Here is a 19179-nt window from a genome sequence, read left to right on the forward strand (position 1 = left end):
CTTGGGGGGAAGTGAATACCCTAATATCCTGGAGCCCCACATCTAGAACTTCTATTTCTGTAGTTGAAAGTAGTAAGACCTGGGATTTTTCATTTTTAACAAACTTTTGAGGTGATTCTGAGGCAGGTGACCCAGGACCATACTTGGAGAAATACCGCGGTATAGGATTTTTCCCTCCCCTTGTTTTTTCCAGTCTCAGAACACTTCCCTGTTTCATTTCAGCCTTGATAGCTTAACTTGCTCTCTCAATAGTGTTCACTGAATAATAGAGAACAAATGGGATTACGAGTCACACAGATGTAAGACATGATCCCAGCTCTGCCACTCCTGCCTGTGCAACCTTGAGATGGTTACTTAAGCTTTCGCGGCCTCAGCTGCACATTCATCTCATGCAGTTGGTGTGAGGCTTTCAAAATACTGTATGAATTACACTGGTACGTGGTAGGAGCACTATAAATCCTAGTTGTTTTTGGTCCCATTCCCTTCCTTCCTTCTGTTTAATTACAGATCTTCCTCAATTTACAATGGGGTCTCATCCAGATAAACCCATCGCTAGTTGAAAGTACCATAAGTCAAAAGCGCAACCAAACATCATAGCTTAGCCTCACCTACCTCAGACCTGCTCAGAACACTTACGTTACCTAACACCTACGTTTCCCAGTTGGGCAAAATCATCTAACACAAAGCCCATTTTATGATAACGTGTTGACTATCTCATGTAATTTACTGACTACTGTACTGAAGGTGAAAAAACAGAATGGTTGTGTGGGTACAGAACGGTTGCCAGTGTACTGGTTGTGATCGTGATGCTGCCCAGCATCGTGAGAGGGTATCGTGCTGCATATTGCTAGCCCGGGAAAAGATCAACATTCGAAACTGGAAGTATGGTTTCTACTGAACGCATATCACTTTCACACCATCATAACATTGAGAAACCGTAAGTCAAAACATCATAAGTTTCGTAAGGGACCATCCATATTTGGAAGCCTAGCTGCTCCATCTTATGGTTCCCCAGCAAACCTGTCTCTTTTCTCAGCTGCTGGCAGCCTCTTGCTCTGCCATTGTGTCTGGGACACTGATACGCAGAATGCATTTTGTTACTGCTTTTACCAGTGTTCATGCAGTAGCTGCATGGCGAGACATTCCTCCATATAAATCATTATGTGTGGGCCAACTGCCAATAAAAATAACCACAAAGTACCTACAGCCTGATTTTGTTTTCTAATGTATTCTTCCCCTTTGTAAAACATTATTAAAACATTTTAACAATTTCTGGGACCAGTTACCTCTTTACAAGAGTCTCTGTTTGGCAATGAAAGAATGAACATTCAATGCTTTTACATAAGTGGCTGGGGGAAAAATAGCAATAGCTATGTTAAGAAAAACAGTTATTTAATTACGAGCATTTTATGGTGCCGTTAAGGTATCAGAACCCCGCAGGTTGCTTCACCAAACACTGCTTTTCTAAATGTAGCTTGTGCTGTTTTCCTTCCATTTTCGACATTTCGTTTCCTGGGCAATTTAAACACAGCAGGCCAGTTTAGGGATAAACATTAAAATACAAATACTTAAGCTCTAGTGATTTTGCAAAGTGGCCACACAAAGCACCTGCAGTTTTAAGCATATTTTTAAAAACACATATTGTTTGGGGACCTGCTGTGCCATAATATCTTACCCTGAATAGGCTGTTGATTCCCGGCAACACATTCAACGTCAATGCCTTTATTACTGTACATGAAATTCGGGCAACGGACCTGGCCCAGATTCAGCGGAAGGGAAAGCTGACAAGCTCCTGTCTTGCTGATAAGCTGCTTCCCTTTCATGCAGAACCTGGGTTTGTAAAACACAGAGACTTGCCACTTGCTGGGGCTTCCATGAGACCTCCTCCTTTGATGCAAGGCAGTTGTTAAGAGCTGTTTGTTAAAGCAATTATACTCCAATGAAGATGTTTAAAAAAAAAAAAAAAAGAGCTGCTTGTGTCACTGTGGCTATTACTTTTGCCAGTACAGTTACGGCCAAGTGTACTAATAAGCAGGTCTCATGTCCGCTTGCGGTTTACAAAAGGTTTCCCCTTCATGTACCAGCTCAGTCCCCACAACAGCACAGTGGGGATGAATGCTGCTAACTTTATGCAGATGTGGAAGCGGAGGCTCAGACGAGTGCAGTTACATGTGCAGAGCTCCTGACTGGCGGAAACAGAACTTGAACTCAGATGCCTGACCCCGTTGTAGCAGTCCACTTATTTTGCCTAGTAAATATTTCTCCAAAATGTCAAAATGATTACACAATTCAGGTAAACAAGGGCTCATGTGGTAGCAACAAGTCAGACAGTTTAGTTTTTTGGGGACCATGCAGTTGGTTTTAAAGGTTCATATATGTGTTTCCTCCATTGAATCTCCCTGTACCTTCAAACCCAGTTCCTCCCCTGTGGACCTTTCCCCAGTACTACTAGGTAGGACCCTCCTCTTTTATGCTATAAACAAACAGTTACAAAGTACTTTGGTGCTTGGCATTGTGCTAAGCATTGAAGACTTAGCAGTAAGAAGGGAAGACATGGTCTTGAGTTGTAGGAGGTTACTGTCAAGTGGGATGGGACAGGTATTAAATTGTAAATTGCAAAAATATATTTTTGAATTACAACGATGGGGCTTCCCTGGTGGCGCAGTGGTTGAGAATCTGCCTGCTAATGCAGGAGACACGGGTTCGGGCTCTGGTCTGGGAGGATCCCACATGCTGTGGAGCAACTGGGCCCGTGAGCCACAGCTGCTGAGCCTGCGCGTCTGGAGCCTGTGCCCCGCAACAAGAGAAGCCGCGATAGTGAGAGGCCCGCGCATCGCGATAAAGAGTGGCCCCCGCTCACCGCAACTAGAGAAAGCCCACGCACAGAAACGAAGACCCAACACAGCAAAAATAAATTAATTAATTAATAAACTCTTACCCCCAACATCTTAAAAAAAAAAATTACAATGATGATAAAGGCTACAAAAGATAAAAACGTGGGGTTAGGGGATGTACAATAAAGATTCCTAAACTAGGTGGAGAAAGAGAAGGGAGGATAAACACGGGAGTTAAAAAGCCAAAGACGGGTTTCTCTGAGAAAATAATATTGTTCTTATTCTTTGGATTATAGGCAGTGGTTTATGTGTTCTTTCCTTCATTATTTTATATGGGACCTTGATGACAGGAACTATATTTGATCTATATTTCTTCCATCTCTGAGCTTATAGCAGAGGTTCAATGATATCTGTAGCTATACTGTTGTGCCCACTGAACCAGTGAGTCAACTACCTTCTGCCCAACCTCAAGGTAAAAGCTAGATAATGCCAAGTTTCCAGCTAATTGTTACCTGGTGTTCTAAGGAGATTAAATAACCCAAAAGATTTCTTGCAAGTATTTCTTCAATCGCTGCCTCTAGTAATATTACTATTACCGTTAACAATCTTATGTCATATTTATGTATCGTGGAATATGTGTTGAAGCATAATAGCGTGTCCATCCATCATTTCCTTATGTCAACAGGGTTTTCTACATTTACACAATATTAATTAGTCTTAGTCATTAGCATTGGTTAATAATGTTAATATTTATAGGGCACTTATTTTGTGCTACACCCTCTTTTGAGCCCTTCATAAATATTTCCTAATTTTATCCTTACAGTGTTCTGATGAGAGGGGAATTATTATTCCTATATTTTACAGAGAAGGAAAGTGGCACAACAAAAGGTTAAATAACTAGTTCAAAGACCCAGTAAAGGATGATGCCGCAATTTAAACTAGTCCGTCTACGTGTGAAGCCTGCAACCTTAGGCACTGCTCTAAAGCACCTTTTCTCATGATTCGTCTAGCCTGGAGCCTGCCTAGTTCCGTGCTCTTCCTTATTCAATACAGATTACTGCCAAATTATACCACTTCATCTAAAAAAGTCACTCTGCAGATGTACCACACGAGTCAGTACATCTCAGCATCATAACCTAAGAGGACTAGCAGGGGAAGCTGGCATTGCCCAGAACCTACAACTGAGGAAACACAATGGCTATATTCATCATATCCCACCAGTTAACCATCTGGACTGAACTGACCATTAACAGAATGGTTGCCTAGTTGGCTGGCTGACTGAATAGGCTTCATGGACAACCAGAGGGCTTGAGATGTTTCCACTGGTCAGCCTATCCCAGGGAAATCAAAGCTATTCTCATATGACTCAAACCTTCAGCAATTATTGATAAGCACAAAGAGAAATTTCCATTATGTTTTCAGTTCCATTGATTTTTTTTTTTTTCTTCACATTAGAGAAACCCTATGCAGACTCAAATCTCTGGACCCAGCTCAGATGCTCCTCATAACGGTACATGTGTCTGATCTCTAATGGATTTAAGCCCATGAGGATCACACAGACGCTCCCTCTCCTTTACATACCTCACCTAGCTCAGTACCAGATTTTCCAAGACAAGAAATATCAAAACAAAGAAATCTTTGGTCCATTCATTCATCTCCTTTGAAGGCCATCAGTGTTCACTCCTTTTAATATCATTAAAACATTAACAGACTCCTTTAATTTTTACTTTATGCACATGCATATCAAATTTTTTTTTTTTTTTTTTTTTTGCAGTACGCGGGCCTCTCACTGTTTTGGCCTCTCCCGTTGCGGAGCACAGGCTCCGGACGCGCAGGCTCAGCGGCCATGGCTCATGGGCCCAGCTGCTCCACGGCATGTGGGATCTTCCCGGACCGGGGCACGAACCCGTGTCCCCTGCATCGGCAGGCGGACTCTCAACCACTGTGCCACCAGGGAAGCCCTCAAATTCTTTTTACTTCTTAAAATTGTACTCAGTCTACAAAAATATATCTTGCTCAGACTTTAACTTTGCAGGCTTCTCCCAGTTTCCTTCACTCCTGCTGCTTGACTCTACAACTTCGGAGCATCCTGCTTCTCAAGCTAGGAATGCTAGAAAATACTTTGGCCAGGATGTCAAGAGTTTGGGGCTCTAGTTTGGTTCTGATCATAAGCCAGCTACGTGATTACATCCCTCCCAAGTCCTTATCTTTTTCATCTGTAAAATGAGGTGTGAATAGGTAACTGGATCATCATAATGGACCTTGCTAGCTGTAATATTTTTTTTTCTGAGTTTAGTTAAGTGCTGGGGTTACATAAGGTCAGAGAAGGTGGAGGAAGACCTGGGACAAGGTAGATGGATATTTCCTTGTGTGACCTGACCAAATTGCATTAAAGGGTCAAGAGAGAGAAACTGTCATCCTAGCTCACAAAGACAGAGTCTGAGAAAACAAGTCTTCCATCCCTCTGGGATCCTTTAAATGACAGAAAACTGGTAGCAAGGATAAACTGGAACTCAACGTTCGCCATGGCCACACTTGACCTGGTTGGCGTATTCTATTCAAGCGGCTGTGTCTTTTTTTTTTTAACATCTTTTTGGAGAATAATTGCTTTACAATGTTGTGTTAGTTTCTGCTGTATAACAAAGTGAATCAGCTATATGTATACCTATATACCCATATCCCCTCCCTCTTGAGTCTCCCCCCCACCCTCCCTATCCCACCCCTCTAGGTGGTCACACAGCAGCGAGCTGATCTCCCTGTGCTATGCGGCTGCTTCCCACTAGCTATCTATTTTACATTTGGTAGTGTATATATGTCCATGCCACTTCCTCACTTTGTCCCAGCTTACCCTTCCCCCTCCCCATGTCCTCAAGTCCATTCTCTACATCTGCATCTTTATTCCTGTCCTGCCCCTAGGTTCATCAGAAGCATTTTTTTTTTTTAGATTCCATATATATGTGTTAGCATACAGTATTTGTTTTTCTGACTTACTTCACTCTGTATGACAGACTCTAGGTCCATCCACCTCACTACAAATAACTCAATTTTGTTTCTTTTTATGGCTGAGTAATATTCCATTGTATACATGTGCCACACCTTCTTTATCCATTCATCTGTCGATGGACACTTAGGTTGCTTCCATGTCCTGGCTACTGTAAATAGCACTTCAGTGAACATTGTGGTACATGACTCTTTTTGAATTATGGTTTTCTCAGGGTATATGCCCAGTAGTGGGATTGCTGGGTCATACAACAGTTCTATCTTTAGTTTTTTAAAGAACCTCCATAGTGTTCTCCATAGTGCCTGTATCAATTTGCATTCCCATCAACAGTGCAAGAGGGTTCCCTTTTCTCCACACCCTCTCCAGCAATTATTGCTTGTAGATATTTTGATGATGGCCATTCTAACTGATGTGATGTGATACCTCATTGTAGTTTTGATTTGCATTTCTCTAATGATTAGTGATGTTGAGCATCCTTTCATGTGTTTGTTGGCAATATGTATATCTTCTTTGGAGAAACGTCTATTTAGGTCTTCTGCCCATTTTTGGATTGGGTTGTTTGTTTTTTTGATATTGAGCTGCTTCTATATTTTGGAGATTAACCCTTTGTCAGTTGCTTCGTTTGCAAATATTTTCTCCCATACTGAGGGTTGTCTTTTCATCTTGTTTATGGTTTCCTTTGCTGTGCAAAAGCTTTGAAGTTTCATTACGTCCCATTTGTTTATTTTTGTTTTTATTTCCATTTCTCTAGGAGGTGGGTCAAAAAGGATCTTGCTGTGATTTATGTTATAGAGTGTTCTGCCTATGTTTTTCTCTAAGAGTTTTATAGTGTCTGGCCTTACATTAAGGTCTTTAACCCATTTTGAGTTTATTTTTGTGTATGGTGTTAGGGACTGTTCTAATTTCATTCTTTTACATGTAGCTATCCAGTTTTCCCAGCGCCACTTATTGAAGAGACTGTCTTTTCTCGACTGTATATTCTTGCCTCCTTTATCAAAGATAAGGTGACCATATGTACGTGGGTTTATCTCTGGGCTTTCTATCCTGTTCCATTGATCTATATTTCTGTTTTTGTGCTAGTACCACACCGTCTCAATTACTGTAGCTTTGTAGTATAGTATAGTGAAGTCAGGAAGCCTGATTCCTCCAGCTCCATTTTTCTTTCTCAAGATTGCTTTGGCTATTCAGGGTCTTTTGTGTTTCCATAAAAATTGTAAATTTTTTTGTTCTAGTTCTGTGAAAAATGCCATTGGCAGCTTGATAGGGATTGCACTGAATCTGTAGATTGCTTTGGGTAGTATAGTCATTTTCACAATATTTATTCTTCCAATCCAAAAACATGGTATATCTCTCCACCTGTTTGTACTGTCTTTAATTTCTTTCATCAGTGTCTTATAGTTTTCTGCATACAGGTCTTTTGTCTCCTTAGGAAGGTTTATTCCTAGGTATTTTAATCTTTTTGTTGCAATGGTAAATGGGAGTGTTTCCTTAATTTCTCTTTTAGATTTTTCATCATTAGTGTATAGGGATGCAAGAGATTTCTGTGCATTAATTTTGTATCCTGCTACTTTACCAGATTCATTGATTAGCTCTAGTAGTTTTCTGGTAGCATCTTTAGGATTCTCTATGTATAGTATCATGTCATCTGTAAACAGTGACAGCTTTACTTCTTCTTTTTGATTTGGATTCCTTTTATTTCTTTTACTTCTCTGATTGCAGTGGCTAAAACTTCCAAAACTATGTTGAATAATAGTGGTGAGAGTGGGCAAGCTTGTCTTGTTCCTGATCTTAGAGGAAATTGTTTCAGTTTTTCACCATTGAGAATGATGTTGGCTGTGGGTTTGTCATACACAGGCTTTATTATGTTGAGGTAGGTTCCCTCTCTGCCCACTTTCTGGAGAGTTTTTATCATAAATGGGTATTGAATTTTGTTGCAAGCTTTTTCTACATCTAGTGATATGATCATATGGTTTTTATCCATCAGTTTGTTAATACGGTGTATCACATTGATTGATCTGCATGTATTGAAGAATCCTTGCATTCCTGGGCTTAATCCCACTTGATTGTGTGCTGTATGATCCTTTCAATGTGCTGTTGGATTCTGTTTGCTAGTATTTTGTTGAGGATTTTTGCATTTATGTTTATCAGTGATATTGGCCTGTAGTTTCTTTCTTTGTGACATCATTGGTTTTGGTATCAGGGTGATGGTGGCCTTATAGAATGAGTTTGGGAGTGTTCCTCCCTCTGCTATATTTTGGAACAGTTTGAGAAGGATAGGTGTTAGCTCTTCTCTAAATGTCTGATAGAATTTACCTGTGAGGCCATCTGGTCCTGGGGTTTTGTTTGTTGGAAGATTTTAATCACAGTTTCAATTTCAGTGCTTGTGTTTGGTCTATTTGTATTTTCTATTTCTTTCTGGTTCAGTCTTGGAAGGCTGTACTTTTCTAAGAATGTGTCCATTTCTTACAGATTGTCCATTTTATTGGCATATAGTTGCTTAGCAGTCTCTCACGATCCTTTATATTTCTTCAGTTTCAGTTGTTACTTCTTTTTCATTTCTAATTCTGTTGATTTGAGTCTTCTACCTTTTTTTTCTTGATGACTCTAATGGTTTATCAATTTTATCTTCTCAAAGAACCAGCCTGTAGTTTTACTGATCTTTGCTACTGTTTCCTTCATTTCTTTTTCATTTATTTCTGATCTGATCTTTATGATTTCTTTCCTTCTGCTAACTTTGTGGGGGGTTTTTGTTCTTCTTTCTCTAACTGCTTCAGGTGTAAGGTTTTTTCTTGTTTGTTGAGGTAGGACTGTATTGCTATAAATTTCCCTCTTCGAACTGCTTTTGCTGCATTCCAAAGGTTTGGGTCGTTGTGTTTTCATTGTCATTTGTTTCTAGGTATTTTTTTATTTCTCTTTGATTTCTTCAGTGATCTCTTGATTATTTAGTAGTGTATTGCTTAGCCTCCATGTGTTTGTATTTTTTACAGTTTCTTTCCTGTAATTGATATCTAGTCTCACAGCATTGTGGTTGGAAAAGACACTTGATATGATTTCAATTTTCTTAAATTTACCAACGCTTGACTTGTGACCCAAGATATAATCTATCCTGGAGAATGTTCCATGAATACTAGAGAAGAAAGTGTATTCTGCTGTTTTTGGATGGAATGTCCTATAAATATCAATTACGTCTACCTGGTCAAATGTATCTTTTAAAGCTTGTGTTTCCTTACTTATTTTCATTTTGGATGATCTTTCCATTGGTGAAAGTGGGGTGTTAAAGTCCCCTACTATGATTGTGTTACTGTCGATTTCCCCTTTTATGGCTCTTAGCATTTGCCTTATGTATTGAGGTGCTCCTATGTTGGGTGCGTAAATATTTGCAACTGTTACATCTTCATCTTGGATTGATCCCTTGATCATTATGTAGTGTCCTTCTTTGTCTCTTGTAACATTCTTTATTTTAGAGTCTATTTTGTCTGATATGAGTATTGCTACATCAGCTTTCTTTTGATTTCCATTTGCATCGAATATCTTTTTCAATCCCCTCACTTTCAGTCTGTATGTGTCCCTAGGTCTGAAGTGGGTCTCTTGTAGGCAGCATATATATGGGTCTTGTTTTTGTATCCATTCAGCCAGTCTATGTCTTTTGGGTGGAGCATTTAATCCACTTACATTTAAGGTAATTATTGATATGTATGTTCCTATTACCATTTTCTTAATTGTTTTGGGTTTGTTATTGTAGGTCTTTTCCTTCTCTTGTGTCTCCTGCCTAGAGAAGTTCCTTCAGCATTTGTTGTAAAGCTGGTTTGGTGGTGCTGAATTCTCTTAACTTTTGCTTGTCTGTAAAGGTTTTAATTTCTCTGTTGAATCTGAATGAGATCCTTGGTGTGTAGAGTAATCTTGGTTGTAGGTTTTTCCCTTTCATCACTTTAAATATGTCCTTCCACTCCCTTCTGGCTTGCAGAGTTTCCGCTGAAAGATCAGCTGTTAACCTTATGGGGTTTCCCTTGTATGTTATTTATTGCTTTTCCCTTGCTGCTTATAATATTTTTTCTTTGTATTTGATAGTTTGATTAATATGTGTCTTGGGGTGTTTCTCCTTGGATTTATCCTGTATGGGACTCTCTGCACTTCCCGGACTTGACTGATTATTTCTTTTCCCATGTCAGGGAAGTTTTCAACTATAATCTCTTCCAATATTTTCTCAGTCCCATTCTCTTTCTCTTCTTCTTCTGGAACCCCTATAATTCGAATGTTGGTGCATTTAACGTTGTCCCAGAGGTCTCTGAGACTGTCCTCAATTCTTTTTGTTCTTTTTTCTTTATTCTGCTCTGCGGCAGTTATTTCCACTATTTTATCTTCCTGAACTTATGTTCTTCTGCCTCAGTTATTCTGCTATTGACTCCTTCTACAGTATTTTTAATTCCATATATTGTGTTGATCATCACTGTTTGCTCTTTAGTTCTTCTAAGTCCTTGTTAAACGTTTCTTGTATTTTCTCCATTCTGTTTCCAAAATTTTGGATCATCTTTACTATCATTACTCTGAATTATTTTTCAGGTACACTACTTATTTCCTCTTCATTTGTTTAGTCTGGTAGGTTTTTACCTTGCTCCTTCATCTGCTGCATATTTGTCTGTCTTCTCACTTTGTTTAACTTACTGTGTTTGGGGTCTCCTTTTCACAGGCTTCAGGTTCGTAGTTCCCGTTATTTTTGGTGTCTGTCCCCAGTGGGTGAGGTTGGTTCAGTGGCTTGGGTAGGCTCTCTGGTGGAGGGAACTGGTGCCTCTGCTCTGGTGGGTAGGGCTGGATCTTGTCCTTTTGGTGGGCAGGGCTACGTCCAGTGGTGTGTTTTGGACTGTCTGTGAACTTAGTATGACTCTAGGCAGCCTCTCCGCTAATGCGTGGGGTTGTGTTCCTGTCTTGCTAGTTGTTTGGCATGGGGTGTCCAGCACTGGAGCTTGCTGGCTGTTGGGTGGGGCTGGGTCTTAGTGCTAAGATGAAGATCTCGGGGAGAGCTCTCTTCGATTGATATTACGTGGGGCTGGGAGGTTTCTGGTGGTCCAATGTCCTGGACTGGGCCCTCCCACCTTGGAGGCTCAGGCTCGACACCCAGCCGGAGCACCAAGACCCTGCCAGCCACACAGCTCAGAAGAAAAGGAAGGAAAAAAGAAAAAAACAGACAGAGCCCTAGTACAAATGGTAAAAGCAAACCTAAACAGACCAAATCACACAAAGAAGCATACACATACACACTCAAGAAACGAGAAAAAGGAAAAAAAAAAAAATCAAGTGACTGTGTCTTATCCAATTGACTGTCGACTAAGAACAGACAGAGGCAGAATTATGCATGTCTCTGGATTTGGGTGGTTCCCCCTGATATTAATCACTTGTCAGTGGATTTGTCCCTGAGCCCAGAGCTGGCACTGTGTATAGTATAAGAAACTAAAAGGACTGGTTTCATTTATTTAATATTTTTAAAACTTTACATATCTCCTGGCACAGCTGTAACCCTTGCAGGATTGAAGGCAACCCTTGATACAACCCCTAGAGACTCCTTGGCTGTTAGCTGTGACAGGCTTCTCATTTCCTTCCATTACTGACTCTCCAAAAATACCTATCCTGGAACTCAGGGACAGCACATCAAAACAGGCACTAATATCTACACTTCCTGCTGTAACCATAAGCATGTATTATAGCAGCTGGATCCATTCTTTCCAAGTCTTCCCAGTAATCTGAACCACGGGAGAAAGGTTGGCTTTGGAGCTGACAGCGAAAGTCCTGTGACCACTAGTCTATACCCTCAATTAATTTCTTGACACTTCTTGAATTTTAAGTTGTTAGAGTTTTTAATTAAATATTGAAGAATTTTTGTGGCATAACATGACATAATTTACATTATCACATTACATTATTTTTAAGCACTTTCCCTAGTATACAAAATCCTCTGAGACATGCCACCAACCAAAAGAACTAGGATTTTCCATAAATCAAATTTTAAGAAAAGATACTTGTAATTTTAGGTAGCATTTCTCCTTCTAAAAGATTCCAGAGAAAAATCTTTCCTTAGCATTTATTAACATTTAACAGTTCAACATATTTGAGGAATTTCTTTCTTTATATAAACATGTACTAAGCTACTGAACACATTTTAATATACTATCTTATTTAATCTTTATAATAATTCTGTAGCACAGTAGTTCCCCTTGAAGAGCTGAGAAAACTGAGACTCAGTTAGTATAACAATTTGTGTAAGGTCACAGACAGAGAAACTGGCAAAGTTAGGAATCAAACTGACTTCAATTCAGAACTCTTTCTCAAACTCTAGCCCTTTGCTTCTTTCTGTTAGACTGATTAACACCTTTAAATGTCACTTCTGCGAGGCTTTTTGTTTGATTGGTTGGTTAGATTTGCTCTATACTCAGACTTTTTCTTGAGTTTAAGAGAAGGACCAATGATTTCACAAATTTCCTTCCAGTCTTATGATCCTATGCCATTAACTCCCATCCTCCCTCCTTTTCTTCCTTCCTTCCACTACATTTATTGAACACCTATTATGTGCTACATGCCAAGTATAAAAATATGAAAATACACTGCACCCACCTTGGAGTACCTTAAATATATTCTTTCAGTTCTATGGTTTTCTCTGGCATTTATCCATGTATCCACTCATTCATTAAATGAGCAAATATTTTTGAACATCTATTCATGTATTATTCTAAGCCCTAGAGATTCAGCAAATAATTCAAACTTTGTCCCTGAACTTATGGAGCTTATGCTCCAGAGCATAAGAGAAAATCTCTATTTTCTCTTTCCTCTCTACATGCTTATTCTATAAGCGTTTTGTTCAGTCATAAGAGATCTGTAGGCTCATGAGTTTAAGGTGTACGTGTATATATATATATAAAATATATATATATATATGTATGTTTTTTTATTTTTTGCAGTACGTGGGTCTCTCACTATTGTGGCCTCTCCCGTTTCAGAGCACAGGCTCCAGATGCGCAGGCTCAGCGGCCATGGCTCACAGGCCCAGCTGCTCCGCCACATGTGGGATCTTCCCGGACCAGGGCACAAACCCGTGTCCCCTGCATCGGCAGGCGGACTCTCAACCACTGCGCCACCAGGGAAGCCCTAAGGTGCATATTTTTAGGTGGGAATTGAGTTTATGAGATGTTCTGTCAGCCACTCATTACCACTTATTTGATAGTAGCTATAGAAAACATGTTACCTAAAGATATTTTCACTTGTTTTCTTTCTTTTCATCTTCGTTTATTTTTATTTAACCTTTTATATGTGCAGTTCACACCTCCTCAACCTGTCTGTAAGGTCCTTGAGTCACTCCATGGTGACTCTACATACAGGCTATAAAAATATTCATGGAATAAATTCCCAGTCCATTTCTTTGTTCGTTGTTGTTGCTATGTGTCTATAAACATGAAATCGCAACCCTAAAGCCTTGTTATAACAGCTTAGCCATGTTAGTCTAGTAACCATGAATAATACAGACATCCCAAGCAAGTTCTCCACCCTAGGCAGCAGATACTACCAGTGACTACAACTTCTTGATTAATACATCAAGTGCGCCACCAGAAATCATACAACTCTCCAAAGTGGATTTTAGACTTTTCTTCCTTCTCAATAAAAGCATTGTAGAGCTACATATAGAGAAGGGGCAGTAGAACAAAAGTTGCCACACTTGTATTCACCTGTGCCTTGGTTTCCTTATTTTGGATACATTCTTAATAGTAAAAGATGCTCTACCTGCATGTCTTGGGATCATTTTAACTATCCAATGAGATAACATGTTAAAGTGCTTCATAAACAAGAAACACTATTTATATTGAGAACAAAGTTTAAATCATATATTATGCTACAGACAAAAATTAATTTTTATTCCTTTATTTTTCATTTTGGGCCTTCAACTAACCAGGTTTGTGATCCATCCTCTCATCTCTGATAACTGTATTACGTCCAGATATTCGTGCTTCATAACAGTTTAATTATCAACTATCTTCAGATACTAGGAATGTTTAATCACTGGGTATCAAGACTTTCCCAAGTAGGGGAAATATGGTAGAACAGAGAATAGGTGACACTATCCTTCTTGCAACATATAGAGAGGTGTCTGATTCACCTAATTATTCCTAAGGCCAACCTTGTTAGGAGATCAAACTTTGGAATGCTGCAGGACATTCATTCAATTTATTGATGCTTGAAAGAGAATGCACAAAACAGCTCATGGGTTTTGTTTTGTCTTTTTTTTTTTTTTTTTGCACTGTGACACCTATGCTAGATATTGATACACTCTAAACATCTTACGTGGATGAATTAAATTTTCACTACAATCCTGGGAAAGAGACATCCTCAGTTTATAGATGAGAAAACTGATGCCCAGGGAAGCCAGGTGCACTGTCCAGTGGCACTCTACCAGCAAGAATAAGGAACCTAGGCAGTCTGACCTCTAAGCCTACCCAGTTAGCTACCATGCCATACTGAGAACCACTGCCATGGTGGCTACAGAGGTGATTCAAAAGCTCTGAACTCCCCATGAGGAAAACCAAGATCCCTTACTGTGTAGACTAAAGGGAACCTGACCAGTCACATTTGGTTTCAATTTTTTTCTTCCAGCTCCACCACTTCAAGCCTCTTATGTCCTCTCGTGCCTTCCTTTTGTGTGCACTGTGTACCCTCTGCAATTATACTCTCACCTTCACCTAAAGCTTATTCATTTTTCAGGAGTTAGTTTAAGGCTCACTTCCTATAGACAAATGTAGATGCTTCCCATCACAACCCTACAGGTACATTTCTCTTCACATACTGTAATCACTCCTCTGTCTGTCTGTCCATCAGTCCTTAAAGCTGGGATGAGCCTTTTCATCTCCATTTCACCAGTGTCTAGCATGCTGTCTGGCACATGTGGAAAGACTCATATGAGCCCATCAACTCTGAGTGGAGATAGAAGAAACAGATTTTCTATTAATGAAAACTACATCCAGAATCAGATTCACTGACAAATTTATTTCCAAAATTGAAGCAGAATTCTGAAAAAAAAGAATTCTGGAAAGCATTAAACTTTTTTTTTTTCTTTTGTGGTTTTCCAAATCAGAAAACTATCTGGGAGGCATATTAAATGATTTTAAAGTTAAGAAATGAGAAACATTACTCGTTTCTTGTAATCAACACTCTGCCATGTGCAACCACGAGAAGCTTTAGGGGTGTGTGTTTCCTGCTTTCCCCCCTGTTCCACCTCTCCCACTCACAAAGGGTGTCTTTTCCAGCCCAGGTACTAGAACATTTGTGATGCCGAATCTGGGGTTTGGCTGAAGAGGGGCGGGCCCAGAAAGAGAAGGCAGGAGGAAGGATTAAGCCAAAGCAACTACACTGATCTGCACAATAAAGAGCAAGGCTAAAGGGAGGAGGCCACAAAGAGGAAAACAAGTAGCCTGGACTGGGACAGAGAATATGGAGAGCTGCCCTGTGAAGGAACAGCTGTGGGATGAAGGAACTGGAAGCTACGAGAAATAAGATATGACATGGATATTCTCTCATTTTTATGAGACGTATGAGTAAAAACATTTTTTTTTTCTTATTTGTGATTACTCAGCTGGAGTTCTCAACTCTGACTCCTGGAAGAAACAGCCGCTTAGGTCTCCAGGATGTTTAGCATTCTGAACATCATTTAATTCCAGAATTTGGGCTATGACTGCATGGGTGCTTTGCAAAAATGCTCAAAAGACAAATTAAAAAGTTTCCGCTTTTAATTTCACTTAAGGTCAATGTCTAGGAGTGAGATAAATTCACATTTTTTCAACTTAATTCAGTAATGTCTTAGTATTCCTTGTAGAGGGCACTCCAGGAAGTTGACTCTGTTCTACCCTTTAACCTTGCTTTGCCTAGGGCTAGAGATCTGGACATTTGCTTAACCCTAGTGTGATTCTGCTATCTAGAAATCCTAAACTTGTGACTAGAGACCACCAAATCACTCGGTGATTTAACAAAGACTAATGTTGGTCTCGATCATTTCCAAAACTAGTGAAAATCACTGTCCTGCACTGGACATTGTTTAATAATTGATATACAGTTTTGAGTTGTAGGTCTGTGAGAAACAGGTGAGGTCTATAGGTAAGAAGCGTCACCCGTGAAGGAAGAGGTGATTTGAGGAGGTCAGAGATAACAGGCTTCTTCAAATTTCCTGGACAAAAGCCCTCAAGGGTACTCATGCTACTATGCCAGGTACCATCTGTAATTGATGAGTGGTTTTCAAAACCATCCTCAGCTGAAGCGTTTTGCAGTAATCCACTCTGGCAATACTTGCTTGCTGTCAATAAGTCCCATAATTCAGACTGTCCACCCGAGTCATCCCTCAAGGAGTGTAAGTAAAGGCTTCTTCTCCCTCTCCACCCCTCCCTCTCAATCATCCCTCTCTCTCAGGAACAGGCCAGCACTACTGAAGGCCAGTTAAATTCATCTCCAGATCTGACTGCCAAATGAAACGTTAAAATTCCCTCAACTCCTCCGAAGAAACTTTGGACAATCAACTAACATAAAAATTCCAACCAGATGTCAAATACTTTTAGAGTACAATTTCTCATATCTTTTTACTTTCCTCTAATCATTTTTTTATGGGGAACATTTATAAAAATAAAATATTATGCTCTTAAGAATGATATGATACTGCTGTTTTTTTCCTTAAGCGAAGCATATCTTTCTTTTCCAATGAGATACTAGGAGCAAAAAAATTATTCAAGGCACGAACAGCACTTAACACAATACTAGGCAGAAGTAACACCTCAATATTCTATTATGTTATATAATTACATTTATATCACATACTAAAAGAAGGTTTGAGTGAGAAACAAAAGTATGTTGAGTCTCCGCTTTGCACTAGATGCGGGACCAGGGCTGAGGACTGGGTTTTCCTCTTGAGAGACAGGAACTGAATATCTTCTGAAGCAAAAATGGCAACCTTATATAAAATAACCCAATCACTTTTACAAAAAGAAACAGAAGAGGGGAAAATTTTAAAAGCCTGTGAGAGAGAACGAAAAAAAAATCAATGTTCAGAATAAAGACTACTGAGAATAAAAGCAATCCAACTGAAAACAAAGGGTCCAACTTTTCCATGTAATGTCAGAAGGTTAAATCTCATTGAGGATAATTTTCCATATTGACCCACACTATGAGTGTATGTGTGAGTTAGGACCCAACATCTGTGAGTATTTTACTCCTTCCATGTTGAAAGAAATACATTTTCTTTTGCTCCTACCCTTCAACAGAACAACACCCAGAATGTATTTTGACATCCTAAGAGACAGAATTGCAAACACCACCTTGCAATGGACATCTGTCATTTTTGTGGGTTGTGTGGTGTCTGAAACCCACTCCTTCTTGAAGAATCCCTCCCTCTGTGGCAAAGCAGGACTTGTGTGTCACTCTAGAGACTGAAAATTCCTGATACTCATTTTTACAAGCCTAACTGGTGCCTACGTAAAAGCCCGTGACTTGGGCTCTCTCAGTCTGATTCCTGCTGCCCGGACTTTGAAATTGAAAGTGAAGCTAAAACGCAAAGGCCCTGGAGACAAGTCCCTGGCAGTGGTCACCGTAGTAAAAAGACTATCTGCCTATGAATGGATAAAGAAGATGTGGCACATATATACAATCGAATATTACTCAGCCATAAAAAGAAACGAAATTGAGCTACTTGTAAGGAGGTGGATGGACCTGGAGTCTGTCATACAGAGTGAAGTAAGTCAGAAAGAGAAAGACAAATACCGTAAGCTAACACATATATATGGAATTTAAGGGAAAAAAAGGTCATGAAGAACCTAGGGGTAAGACGGGAATAAAGACATAGACCTACTAGAGAATGGACTTGAGGACACCGGGAGAGGGAAGGGTAAGCTGTGACAAAGCGAGAGAGAGGCATGGACATATACACACTACCAAACGTAAGGTAGACAGCTAGTGGGAAGCAGCCGCATAGCACAGGGAGATCAGTTCAGTGCTTTGTGACCGCCTGGAGGGGTGGGATAGGGAGGGTGGGAGGGAGACGCAAGAGGGAAGAGATACGGGAACATATGTATATGTATAACTGATTCACTTGTTATAAAGCAGCAACTAACACACCATTGTAAAGCAATTAAACTCCAATAAAGATGTAAAAAAAAAAAAAGCCTATCTGGGGGCAGGAGCAACTGTGCTGATGGTGGGGAGAGCGTCAAGCACCAGCCCCAGAAGCAGCGCGAACTACGATGTCCAGCAGCACATCACGGAGGTGGCGGTTCTGTCCACAAGGGCTGAGCTCCATGGAGGGATCTGGAGCACCGTTACTGGCTCTGAAGCCTTCTGGCCCGAACCTCTTGCAATCTAGGCCACTCTCGAGCTATTCACTAAATATCTTCCCCATTGTCTTGAGCGATTTATTAAAACAAGTTGCCGGACTTGATACAGCACTGCAACCTTACCTTGTATCTTTTTGCCTCATTAAAAGACAATTTTTTAATTGGATATGAAAACCTACACAAAAGTCACAAGAGTAGTTCAAAACATTCCTGAATACCCTTCAGCCAGTTTCCCTATGTTAATATTATTAGACACGGCTTTATCCTTCTGTGTGTGTGTATTTTTCCTAAACTGTTTAATAGTAAATTGTAGACATGATATCTTTTCCCTAAAATGTCATTGTGTATTTAATAAAAAGAAATTCTCTTACATAATCACAGCACAATTTTCAAAATCATCAAATGAATACAAATACGATACTATTATCTAATTTGCAGACTTTATTCAGAATTTGCCAAGTGTCTCCATGATGTCCTTTATAGCAGAAGAAAATTCAGGATCATTCTGGAACTATTTAGTACATTTTAAATAAATTTACCTCCTGCCTAAATCAGCCAGAGTTGTTTTCTGCTGCTTGCAACAGATAACCCAAATTGATAAAAACACTTGGAACCAGGAATGAGGTTCTACAAGTAATGGACTTTAAAATGTGCAATTGCCCATGTGGGAAAGGGTAGAGGCAGAGGGAAGAGAGGACCTGGGATGCTGGGCTGGTAAGCTGTTGAGCTATTTACGCTGAACTCTTGAGACCATCTACATGCCTAAGGAGGCTATTGTATGAATGGAAGGCATAGGAATCGTTCCAAAGGTTGCAAGCTAGTGATTTCTTACAGTTATCAATAGGATCCTATGAGAAAAAGACACGAGGAAAAATGGCCCTTCTTTCTCTAGACATGTAATGCCTGGGACTCTACCAGCCCTTTTGTGACCAGAGAGGGACAAGTCTGAAAGGAAGGACTAGCCTCTGAGGATGCCATGGCATAGATGCAGAAACACTGG

Source organism: Delphinus delphis, chromosome 17 (assembly GCF_949987515.2).
Source record: "Delphinus delphis chromosome 17, mDelDel1.2, whole genome shotgun sequence".
NCBI lineage: Eukaryota > Metazoa > Chordata > Mammalia > Artiodactyla > Delphinidae > Delphinus > Delphinus delphis.